Source organism: Cupressus sempervirens, chromosome 6 (genome assembly GCF_028749045.1).
Source record: "Cupressus sempervirens isolate cs-2001-9-10 chromosome 6, ASM2874904v1, whole genome shotgun sequence".
Classification (NCBI taxonomy): domain Eukaryota; kingdom Viridiplantae; phylum Streptophyta; class Pinopsida; order Cupressales; family Cupressaceae; genus Cupressus; species Cupressus sempervirens.
In genome coordinates this window covers 245656000-245668870 of record NC_143123.1, presented here as the reverse complement: position 1 = coordinate 245668870, position 12871 = coordinate 245656000, and the positions used below count along the sequence as shown (strand labels likewise).

At 38.1% G+C, this 12871-nt stretch overlaps 1 protein-coding gene across 2 annotated transcripts in view; it reads left to right on the top strand.

The window, feature by feature from the left end:
• The window catches only part of LOC149552165 (golgin), a 268394-nt gene that overhangs the window by 117514 nt on the left and 138009 nt on the right, over positions 1 to 12871 (top strand). The gene's annotated exons all lie outside the window — the stretch shown is intronic.

Sequence of the window (12871 nt, the reverse complement as noted above, 5' to 3'; positions counted from 1 at the left end):
ACAATACTATCTTCTTAGTCAAGCTGACCTTGATAGCCACCTATGCTGCCAACTCTAGGTACACTGAGCCAAGTGTTGCTGAACTGCCTTCAACTGGATGATCAACTTAGTAATCTGCAAGACTAAGCTGTGAACTACCACGCAGAGCTATCCGAGACAATGTTCGAGCCTTTCTTAAATAGACAATTTTATGCCGCTCAGGAAGGTTCTAGAAATTCAAACTTAATATCTAGTGCCAAAAGACCCTAACAATACATATAGAGTCGGCCAAGTACATCTTTGACAATTATTCTAGAAATTTCGTGTAGCCCAACTTTGGAAGGCCATAACTCTCGAACCATTGCTCCAATTGGCTATTATAACCACTTTTCGAAAATGCCAGCTCTTGATCTACAAACTCAAAATTGTGTAAGTGCCCTTCAATCGAGTTTTCGAACCTCATCCGAGCACTCTTAAGGCCTCCAATGGTGAGCCTGAAGATTTTTCTCCTAAATTTTCCACCGAAAATCTGCAGTAACTTCTCTGATACTTAAGCTGGAGCAATGAGATTTTTATGGTAGGCTTATAACTCTAAAATGAACCTCTATGTAGAAAATGAGAACATTCCGAGCTCGTATGACAAACTTACTAAAAATAGCAAGATTCTAGAAATAGCAACCCCCCTGTCTACTAGTCCTTATTAAAATAGAAAAAGGCTGAAAACAAAAAAACATTTTTGGGTAATGCAAGATTGCTCTTACACCTAGGATGCTTTTGCATCACTGTAGCTTGTGTTAACCTCTCAAACTCACAAAAATAGTTAGAATTTCCCCACTTCTAGAAGTCTTTCTGCCCCTATGGTGGAGGGTTTTCTTAGAAAATAGATTGAAACAAGACTTAGAGCCAAATTGGTACACTTTTGATCAGCCTTTGAGTCGGTGTTGGTTTATTTGTATCGCTGTTTCCAGCTATTAGATAGAAGTGTTGTTAGAGATTTAATCTTTTCCATTACTCGCTTTGCAGGTAAATAGATTCTTTCCTGAAAGATTAGAGGAAAGAATATTGGTAACACCCGTTACAATATCCATGAACTTCTTGCTTGCCTTGAGCTGATCCAAGAAACTGTGAGAAGGGGGAACCTTCCCTTCAGGGTAGGAGAGACTGTCTCATACACTGCGGCTGGTCTACCTATTTTGTGATTGAATTTGAATAAATTGTCGGTTGCAAAATATCCACCTCACAAGATAAAAGTAGTGCCATGACATGAGGAGTAGATTAAAGATATAACTTTGAAATTTCCTCTTACCGAGCATGATGAAAGCACAAAGGTTAATGGTTTCTAGTTAGCCATGGTGGATAATATGGAGGAAGAGAAAATCATCAAAGGTGACAAGTATTCAAAACTTTTTGTTGGTGATTTGTGGATCTGTATTGGCAGCATAAGCGAGGAGAGAAAATCCTTTGGGGGTTTTTTAGACAATCTCAATGCCATTCCATTCGTGCCACATAAAGATTGCATGACATCTTTGAGAAGTTTAATGGAGTATGATGATAATGTTCTCACAGTTGAGAAGAACTTAAAAAACTTAATGTGTGACAAACCATCCACCCTAGATAAATTTGAACAAAAGCTTGTATTACTACAAGATTTGAAAGAAACGTTTTTTGGTCATAGAGGAGAGGGTTGTACAAGTTTTAATAGAGGCAGATGAGTCTCACAAATGCATTGAAGACCTTATGTGGAAAACTCAAATTGATGAAAAATAAATGGTATTTATCGTAATACGTCCTCTAATTATTACCCCTAAGGCAATGGCCTAGTAGAAAGTACTAACAAGAATCTAATCAGGATAATCAAAACGACATTGCAAGAGAATAAGAGGGACTGGTATTCAAATCTCAAATCTGCCCTATGGTTGGATAGGATCACCCCTCAAAAAAGATTATTGGTAAATCTCCTTATGTTTTGATGTATGGGAAGGAGGCTAAGCTGCCTATTTCTACTAAGTTTCCATCCTTACAACTTGCAGATCTGTTGGTGTTATTTTAAGAAAATGATCCCTTGAAGCTAAGGTATGCTAAGTTGCTTGCAAGGTCTCCATTTTAGCAAGATCTTGAAGTTTGGGTTTGTCAGCTCATCATTGCTACCCTTGTGAGTTGGCATTTAATTTTTAGGGTCCTTGTTGCAGATCTGCTATTTTTGGACATACTATTTTTATTAAGTCATTTTGGTCAGTAGCTATATTTAGTAGGATAATTTTGGTTGAGGTGGCTGCCTGACTTTTTTGCTCTCGGTGTCTAGATGGATTATTTGGTAAAGTCATATTTATTTCAATTTTATTGAGAATTAATGAATATTTAATGCACTTTTTAATGTGCTTTATATTATGAAGTAATTGGGCTTTATATTATAAAGCCATCTCTAAGTGAAAGGTGTGATGGTGAAGCTAGTTGGCACAAAAAGCATTAATAAATATGACTTCATTTGGGAGGATTGATCATCTTGAATATTATATTTTTCCTTTTGATCATTTGGCTAAGGGTTTGTGGAATTCTGAGAATTGTTGTGGGTGATTGTGGCGAATTGTAGCTGAGGTATAACGATTTGCAAATCTCTTACTGTCCTTAGTGTCTTGGAGATTTGTATTCGAAACATTGGCTGAATTGTGAAGGGAATCGAATTATGTTTTTCTACATTGGTGTGATTGCAAATTGGGATTCAAATTGTGGCATCAGAGTATGTCGATTTATATCTGGAGGTAGCGTTTCATGTGGTAATTGTTCATTGGCGATTCCTAAGCTAAATTTATCTCCTTAGAGGCTGGACAACATTAATATTGGGGCCTGCAATTCATTGCTAGCTGTGTGGGAACTTGGTTAACAGCTGTGTGAGTAATTGCAGGTATAGTGTTCAACAAATTGACCCTGTGATCTGCTATTTGGGTTGTGCAATCTGCCTATATTGGTCAGCACTCAATACATTTCACCTGTGACTTGCCTTTAAGGGTTGTAACTAAAACACTTGGCATTATTGTGGAGTAAGGAAGTAATCTATTGTTTCTTTCTAGATTATATTCAACGAATTTGAGGAATCAGATCGAGCATTTGGACTAGGAACATTGTCAATCAACTATTGAATGCCATTTATATTGCTGTTCCAAAATCAGGTTTTTAAATTTGCTGCATTCTTGTTTCCTGTCGATTGTACAATTAATAAATCAAATCGGTTTGACTTTCAAGTTTAGTTGATGTGAATTAGTAGTTAAATGTTTGTTATTTCTTTATTCCAAAAAATCCAAAATAAATAAGAAAAAAAATCAAAATACAAAAAGAATAGTTTATACATCACTTTGCGATCAAAGACTAGTTCGGGTCTTTATGGTGATATTAGAGCGGTTTCCTGCCAACCCGCAGGAATTGGGCTTATTTATCAGTGCATCATTTTTTAGATTTGTTTCCACTTTTAGATTTTAGGGTTTGGTTATAGTATCACGAAGGATGAAAGAAGGTTTGTGTTGGGTATGCATTATACCTGTAGAGGTTGTACTTTACCTAGAGAAGGAGAGCCTGAGATTTAGTTTGGTTCTTTTGGCAGCCTGGGTGGTTCAATTGGTGTTAGATTCCGAGGTATTGATGCTGAGGTTGATAGAGAGGCCATGCAGATGTTTAGGAACATTGCACTTGGACAAAAGCAGATGATAGGTGTACTGCAATAGTTATTTGACACACTGCAACAATTAGCTCTCCCCCAGGGACAGAGTAGAGAGAGAGGCCATGATGCTTCAATTGGTTCCCATAGATCACAAGTGGACGAGGCGTCCTGGGATCGTGAAAAACATAGGGTTGAGGACCGTGTCAGGATTGATGATAGGGTAGATAGGACAGGTTATATTGTTGCTCATGACAGGCCACAAAGACCCACTTTCTTGAGACTAGAGTTGGATGCAATTAGCACTACTTTTGAGGCTGCACCCTTTGTTGACAATGCTGTAGCTCACTTCGTTGAGTGGGATGTTTTACCCCAGGCTCTAAAGGATAATTTGATCTTTGATAGGTACTTGACACACAAGTGGGAGCATTCCAGAGGTAGGCCCATGCTTGATAGACAACGGCCTTGGTAGATTGAGCTTTAGTAGGTGGCTAGTAAGATGACACTTGTACATTTTGATGGGAGTGGTAGAGTGACTGTTAGAGCTTGGGTTCACAAACGTGACACCTACCTAGCTTTGCCTCGTATAACTGAGGAGGATGCCTTCAAATTTGCAGTCCTACACCTTGATGGAGTTGCACATGATTGGTGGTACCACGGTTTAGTATCTCTCCATCATGATCAGATCACATCATATCAAGAGTTCGTTGAGAGATTGATAAAGCATTTTGACAAGGAGGACCTTGAGGTTTATTTTAGAGACTTGGATTTGTTGCGACAGACAAGTAGTTTGGAGGCATTTATCAGTGAGTTCCAGAGATTGTCGGTGATGGTATATGACATATCAGAGAGGAGGGTTATGCTCTTCATTGAGGGACTAGCTGAGCCACTCAGGGGTTGGGTTAAGTCATTAGATCTGCCCTCACTGAATAAGGCCATAAAGATGGCTTAGAACTTAGAGGTTTCTACACCCAGGGGCAAAGTTGCCTGAAAGCTTGCTACTTCATATTATGTTAGGACAACTCCTTAGAGAGAGGATGAATTTGAGGCTAAGTGACTTGTTGTAGTTCCTTTAGATAGGGAAACGATTAATGATTTGAGGAGGAAGTTGTGTTTCTACTGCAGGGGTCCCTATGATGTTGACCATGACTGTCTTATGAAGCCTAAGGGCAAAACCAGGATGATGGAGTGGTTTTATGATGAGGAGGACAATGCTGATTTTGTAGAGCAGCCAACTGATTTTGAGTTGGACCAACATAGGGTTGTTGATGATGAGGTTGAGGTGGATGATTCCAACCTCAAGGTAGCTTACTTGTCCAACATGAAGAAAGAGGGAGCTTTGAGGATGCACGGGCTCATAGCGGGATAGATTGCGATTGCAATATTTGACATCGGAGCCACTCATAATTTTATTGATGCTTGTTTGGTTACTAGGAGGGGTATGCAAATAGAGGATTTTGAGGGCTTACAGGTACAGGTGGCTAATGGTTACACCTTGAGGTGTAACAAGATGATTCCAGATCTTCTAGTGAGGCTTAACACACATGCTTTCACTGCAGATTTTTATTTGGTGGACATGGGTGGGACAGATATAGTCCTTGGCATGGCATGGTTACATACTCTTAAGGATATCTACTTAAGCATTGAGAGGATGGAGATTAGATTCATCAAGGATGGGCTGCTGCAAATCCTCAGGGCTATTTGTGATGGATTGCTTCAGTTGATATCACTTTGGCACATGCAACATTTGGTGCGTTACGAGGATGTTATAGATTGGGCAGTTGAGTGTAGGATCATACCTACCTTGAAGATTATTGAGGAGCCAGATTATCACTCAAACATCAAGCTGTTGAGAACTAAAATGTGTTTGGTGATTTACCTCCTAGTAAAGCTTCAGATAGAGGGATTGAGCATATCATAGAGTTGGAGGAGGGCACTAAGCCCATCATGTTCACACCCTATCGACATTCGAAGCAGCTCAAAGATGAGATTAAGAAGACTATACATGAGCTGGTAGACATGGGGCATATTACACCTAGTGAGTCCTTATTTGCTTCTTCAGTTATTTTGGTAAAGAAGGATGGTACCCTTCGGATGTGCATAGACTACCAGATGTTAAATTAGAAGACTATTAAGAATTGGTATTCAATTCCACGGATTGATGAGCTCACTAATGAGTTGCATGGGGCCAAGTATTTTTCAAAGATTGACTTGAGATGTGGATACCATTAGATCCGAGTTAGAGAGCACGATATAGAGAAGATTGCATTCAAATGTCACTGTGGACATTTGGAGTTTTTGGTCATGCCTTTCGGCTTGACGAATGTGCCTGCTAGTTTCCACTCTACCATGAACAGGGTGTTTCAAAGTTAGCTTCAAAGATTTGTGTTGTTATTCTTTGATGACATTCTGATTTATAGCAAGACTTGGGATGATCATGTTTCTCATCTAGATATTGGGTATATTGGATCGAGCTTCCGTTGTGCCAAGGAGTCCAAGTGCTCCCTTGGCATGACAAAGTTATTGTACTTGGGCATATCAGCAATGCTAACAAAGTTCGCATGGATCCAGATAAGATTCGTGCTATTGTGGAGTGGCCTACGCCTGAGAACCTGACACAGTTGAGGGGGTTCATAGGTCTTTGTGCTTTTTATCATAGATTTGTGACAAGATTCTCTTGATACGTTGCTCCCCTTATATATCTAACTCATAAGGGTGCTTTTTAGTGGACGGCTTAGGCACAAGAGTGTTTTAAGAGGTTTGAGACCATTCTGACTTCGTGCCCAGTGTTAGCTTTACCAGATTTCTCTAGGTCCTTTGATTTACTTTGTGATGCTTCTAGAGAGGGTATTGGTGCAATTATATCCCATGATCGACATCCCATAGCCTTTGAAAGTAGAAAGTTGTGGGGAGCAGGGAGATCATTCAGTGTTTATGATAAGGAGATGCTGGCTATCATGCATGCTTTGGCCAAGTTGGGGCAGTACTTAGTGGGCAACAAGTTTTGCATTAAGACTGATCATAATAGTCCGAGGCTTTAACTTGGATAGAGGGAATTGAATGAGAGGCAACAGAAGTGGGTCAGTAAGTTAGAGTCATATGATTTTGACATTTCTTATATTAAGGGAACTCAAAATGTTATTGTAGATGCTCTTTCCAGGAGGCCTCACTTATGTGTAGTTACAGAGATCTCAGATGACTGGAGACACTTGATTATTGCTAAGTATGCTAGGGATTGGTGGGCTTTAGGTATTTTGGATGGCAATATTCAGGATGGTAGTTATTCATTTGTGGATGAGTTGATCATCTACAAGGGGAGGATATATTTGATTCTAGGGTCAGGTAATGAGATTATCCTATGTGCATTTCATAACTTTCCTATAGCTGGTCATTCAAGGTTCTTCAAGACATAGAGACAAGTTCGAGAGAGGTTCACTTGGAAGGGGTTGAAAATTGATGTTCAACTCTATGTTTGAGAGTGTTTTGCTTGTCAGCAAAACAAACAAGAGCACACTTATCTTGTGGCTTTGTTGTAGCCAATTCCTATTCCTGAGAGGAAGTGAGAGTATTTCCATGGACTTTATTGTGGGCTTGCCTAAGGCCCAAGGTCGAGACTGCATTTATGTGGTAGTGGACATGTTCACAAAGTATATTCATTTCTTTCCTATTACTACTACCTATTTGGCTATGCAACTAGCTGAGTTGTTTTTCAGGGAGATATTCAGTTCGCATGGTCTACCCTGGACCATAGTGAGTGATTGGGATAGCAAGTTTATGAGTCATTTTTGGTAAGAGATTTTTAGATTATGTGGAACTGAGTTGACTCCTAGTACTATTTATTACTCGCAGATACATGGTCAGATTGAGATTGTAAGCAAATGGATTGAGGGTTATTTGCGAAACTATGTTTGTTATCAGCACAGGGCTTAGCTGAAGTGGATTTATCTATGTAAGTATTATTACCATTCCACTCACCACATGACCATTTAGATGTCTCCTTTCAGGGCTTTATATGGATATGATCCACCCAACTTTATGGATTTGCTGTGTAGTGATAGTAGAGTATTGAGTGCAGGGGGTTTGTTATAGGATAGTCAGGATGTTGTGAGATCTTTGAGGGATAACATACAAAGAGCACAAAATCAACTGAAGCAGTATGCCGATCAACAAAGGATAAGCTGTACTTTTCAGGTAGGTGACATGTTCTACTTGATGTTGCAGCCATATCGACAATCCTCTATTAAGAAGAGTGGATTAGAGAAACTTAAGCTGCGTTATTATGGTCCTTTCCATATAAGTGAGATATGTTGGTGAGGTGGCATGCCAGAGGATAGCATTGTTCATAATGTGTTTCATGTTTTGTTATTCAAGAAGGCTTTGAGCAAATGTGTGGTGCCATCTCCTTTGTTGCCTCCCCTAGATGATGAAGGGAGACTTGAGTTGATTCCGAAGGCAATTGTTGATACTAGAGAGAAACAGTTGCAGAGGACTATTAGAGAGTTCTTGGTTAAGTGGCATGACTTATCATATGAGAATGCTACTTAGGAGCTTGAGGATACTCTGTAGTACCCTAGATTGCGATTGCTTGGGGATAAGCAATCTTGGTGGGGGGGGGGGGGGGAGGACTGTAATGTCCCCATTTTAGCAGTATCCTGTTGTCAGCTCATCATTGCTATGCTTGTGAGTTGATGTTTGGTTTTAAGGGTCCTTGTTGTGGAATTTCTATTTTTGGACTTACTAGTTTTTGTAAGTCATTTTTGGTTGGTCACTATTTTTAGTAGGGCAGTTCTAGTCGGGGTGGTTTCCAGTCATTTTCGATCGTGGTCTCTAGATGGATTATTTGGTGAAGTCATATTTATTTCAATTTAATTGAGACTAAATTAATATTTAATGCACTTTTAAATATCATTGTGCTTTATATTTTAAAGTAATTGGACTTTATATTATAAAGCTATCTCTAAGTGAAAGATGTGATGGTGAAGCTAGTTGGCACAAAAAACATTATAAATATGACCTCATTTGGGAGGAATGATCATCTTGAATTATAAATTTTCCTTCTTGATCATCTGGTTGAGGGTTTGTGGAATTCCAAGTGATTGTTGTGAATTATTGCTGAGGTATAACAATTTGCAAATCTCCTACTGTCCTTACCGTGTTTTGGCAATTGGTATTCGAAACATTGGTTGAATTGTGAAGGGAATTGAATCACCTTTTTCTGCATTGATGTGATTGCAAATTGGGATTCAAATTGTGTCATTAGAGTTTGCTAAGTTATATCTGGAGGTAGCCTTTCATGTGATAATTGTTCATTCGTGATTCCTGAGCCAGATTCATTTGCTTAGAGGTTGGGCGACATTAATATTGGGGCATGCGATTCATTGTTAGCTATGTGGGAACATGGTCAACATCCGCGAGTAATCTGCATGAGTAATTTCAAGCATAGCGTTCAAGAAATTGACCCTACGATATGCTATTTGGGTTGTGTAATCTGCCTACATTGGCCAGTGCTCAATATGTTTCACCTATGTTTTACCTTTAAGGGCCGTCACTGCACACTTGGCATTATTGTAGAGCAAGGAAGTAATTAATTATTTCATTTTGTATTGTATTCAGTGAATTTGAGGAATCAAATTGAGCACTTGGATTGGGAACATTGTCAATCAGCTATTGAATGGCATTTATATTGCCCTTCCAAAATCAAGTGTTTAAATTTGCTGCATTCTTGTTTCTAGTCGATTGTGCGATTAATAAATGAAATCAAGTTGACTTTCAATTTCAGTTGATGTGAATCAGTAGTTAAATGTTTGTTATTTCTTTTAAGCAATTTCTTTATTCCAAAAAACAGAAAAAATATCAGAAAAACACCAAAATACAAAAAGATCAGTTTATCCATCAGCTTTGCAGTTAGAGACTAGTTTGGGTCTTTACATTGTTGGAGTTAGAGGAAGAAAGGGGTAAGACATTGCAAAAATGGAATACCAACAGTTGCAGATGAAGAAATCATTTGATTAAAGGGCTACTGATGGGTATTTCAAGGAAGGAGACTTGGTCTTAAAGTGAGATGTTCTGAAAACTAGGCCAGGTCAACATGCAAAATTTGATCATTTTTGGTGTGGTCTGTTTCTGATTGTTGAATGCAAGGAGCACAATGCATTTCGGCTTGCAACAATGGAAGGAAGTGTTCTACCTATCCCTATAAACGGGATACACCTCAAGCCATGCTCCGAGGTATGATCTTTCAGTTCTATCTTTAATATATTAGGATAGCTTGCTTTGGTGTCTTGTTTCAGTTTAGAGGTTTTGGTTTTTCTCTAAGTGCTGATGTACAATGAGTTGTTAGAGTGTCACATTGATAGTCGCATATTTATTTATCCTAGGATCAGTCCATGTCAGGGTTCCACATCACATATACAAGAAAATAGGTCAATCTATCATGCATACTATTGACCTGCATACGTAATGTATAACCTTTTCACATGCATTCACCCTAGCATACTCAAATAGGAAGTTATTAATATTTTCACTTTTTATTCTTTCAGTTTCCCTATGTGTTTTGATTACATTTTAAAGTTTTAAGGTGGCTGCTCAAGTGTTCAAGTTCCAAAGTTGAAGTTTAAAAGTCATGAGTCAATGCTGTTGTCAATATCACTTATGCATAAGTACATCATTTCAAAATGTCCTGCTTAAAGTCAAACTCATGCACACATGTGTAACTGATATTTCAAAGTCGAAAGAGGTCAGTTTGCTGCTTGTAGCAACTCCACATATATCAACAAGCTGCAGGTCATCATATCCTGTCAAGATCATTCATACATGTGTGACTGCTTCAAACAACAAACTAAAAAGAGCAAAAGATCACCTTTGTGTCAGTTGCACCCATATACACACAAAAAAACATGCTGAGAAATCTGTTAGTCTCACTATATACATTCATGTATATATACCTGTTATACAAATTGATACGTGCATACAAATCAGTCTAACGAGTAATGATTGTCCCATTAAACTCATTCCTACACATTATCAGTTTTCTGATAGAAAGACAAGGATAGACAAGTGCTGTTTTAGGGGGTGTAGGAATGCATATTTTCAAGACTCTGTTGCCCAATGGATAGAAGGCTACTGTTTTATGTCTAGCAGGTAGACATTCAGCAAAGGTCGCCAAAAATGTTACTAAATTTTCACACATGTCAAAATTTAGTCCTAAACAATGTGCAATTGTAAGTAAGGTACATATTTTTATTGCATTCAGTTCATATTTATTGCCAAATCATGTTTCATTTGGAGCAAAAGAATAGTACTAAAATGTCCTTTGTATTATTCATCATGATAGATGCAACTGATATTTACAAAGCTGAAATGAAATGAATGCTGAAAGTAAATACCTCTCACACAAGTAGCTGTGAAACTAACCCCTAAAATGCTGATATTTATCTCTATTCTATGTAAAGTACATAGCATGAAAAGAAAGGAAAAAAAGAATGAGAGAGGGTCATAGGGAACCAATCATTGCTTGTAATGACTGGTCGTGTTGCATTGTTTCTATCCTATCTGCCCACTACCCCAAATTGTTTTGCTCCCATTGTTTGAATCCTGCATGCAAAGAAAAGATGTGTTAGATCCAATGGCTCTAAGCAATGAAGGAAACACCTTACCTCATGCATTAACATTCTATGTTACTGTCATGTCATGTACGTGGATAAAACATAAACATATACCAACACTAAAGGCAATCATGATCATGTCAATTGCTTTATTGCTAACATGTGTGCTTCTTGTGCAACTTCCCATCTCTAATAAGTACGCGGATATTACTATAGGCTCCCATGAGGGTTATTGAGCCCAACGTTAGAGATAGGATTGACGGAGCTGATTAGAATAGTACAGTTAAGTATTAAAGGGACATATTCATTTATGAAAGCTTTGTTAGAAATAGATAATACTGAGAGGGGGGGTGAATTAGTATTCTCCAACTTTTGCCCACGACTGAATATTGTTAATTACTTTACAACATGCATATGAAAGTAAACCAACAATGCTGAATAGTAAATAAATCCATACACAAAGAGAACTCATAACACCATATTTTGTTAATTAGGGAAACCATGGGCAAGAGAAAACCCGGTGGGGATGGTACCCATAGAATGATCCACTAAACAAAAGAATTCTGTTATGGATATTGACCCTGTTAGGAGTCTATGAAGTACATATAGTGTCTCGGTCCTTGTTAGAGGGCTAGGTCCTGTTAAAAGTGTCAATCCTTTTAGGAGTTGCTTTAATCTTGTTATGAGTTGGCAATATAATTACAAGTGTATGTGAGAAGAGCCCACTGCCCTAACATGCAATTATACAATATAGCGCCTTCATACAAAATGAGATAGATACAATAACCTCTTTACTATTGACTGCTGTACTTCACATATCTTTGATATAACATCAGAATTTGCATCATAAAGCCTTCACATCAGTTCTCATATCGCATACACACCACATACTTCTCAAGTAATGATTTCTTGCTTATACCTTTCCTTTTTGCAAAACATTGACTAGTGGGATTTGATGGTTTCATTTGTTTGGCTAAATACAAAATTAGCCCATGCTATCTTAGGGTTAACATCTAGGATGTTGTTCCTAAATAATTAAGTAATTATTTCGTAAACAAAATAAGTCCTTAACTTGTTATTCATCTTTGATTGTTCAGCCATGTTTTGCTCTGTTCACTGCCTTTATTGGTAAATCTGATGTAACTAACACCGTATTGACCGTACCATACTGCGCACTTAGCCACGTCATCAAGCGTGTGTGTACTACTTGTCCTTAACTTCTAATGTCATTGTAGACTTTGCAACATCAAAACCTATCTCTGTATTGCTAGTGAAACTATCTAACACTTGGACAATTTTATAACATCAAAATTTGCATCATAAAGCCTTCACATCAGTTCTCATATCGCATACACACCACATACTTCTCAAGTAATGATTTCTTGCTTATACCTTTCCTTTTTGCAAAACATTGACCAATTGGAATTGATGGTTTCACACGTTTGGCTAAATATAAAATTAGCCCATGCTATCTTAGGGTTAACATCTAGGATGTTGTTCCTAAATAGTTAAGTAATTATTTCGTAATCAAAATAGGTCCTTAACTTGTTATTCATCTTTTATTGTTCTGCCGTGTTTTGCTCTGTTCACTGCCTTTATTGGTAAATCTGATGTAACTAACACTGTACTAACCGTACCA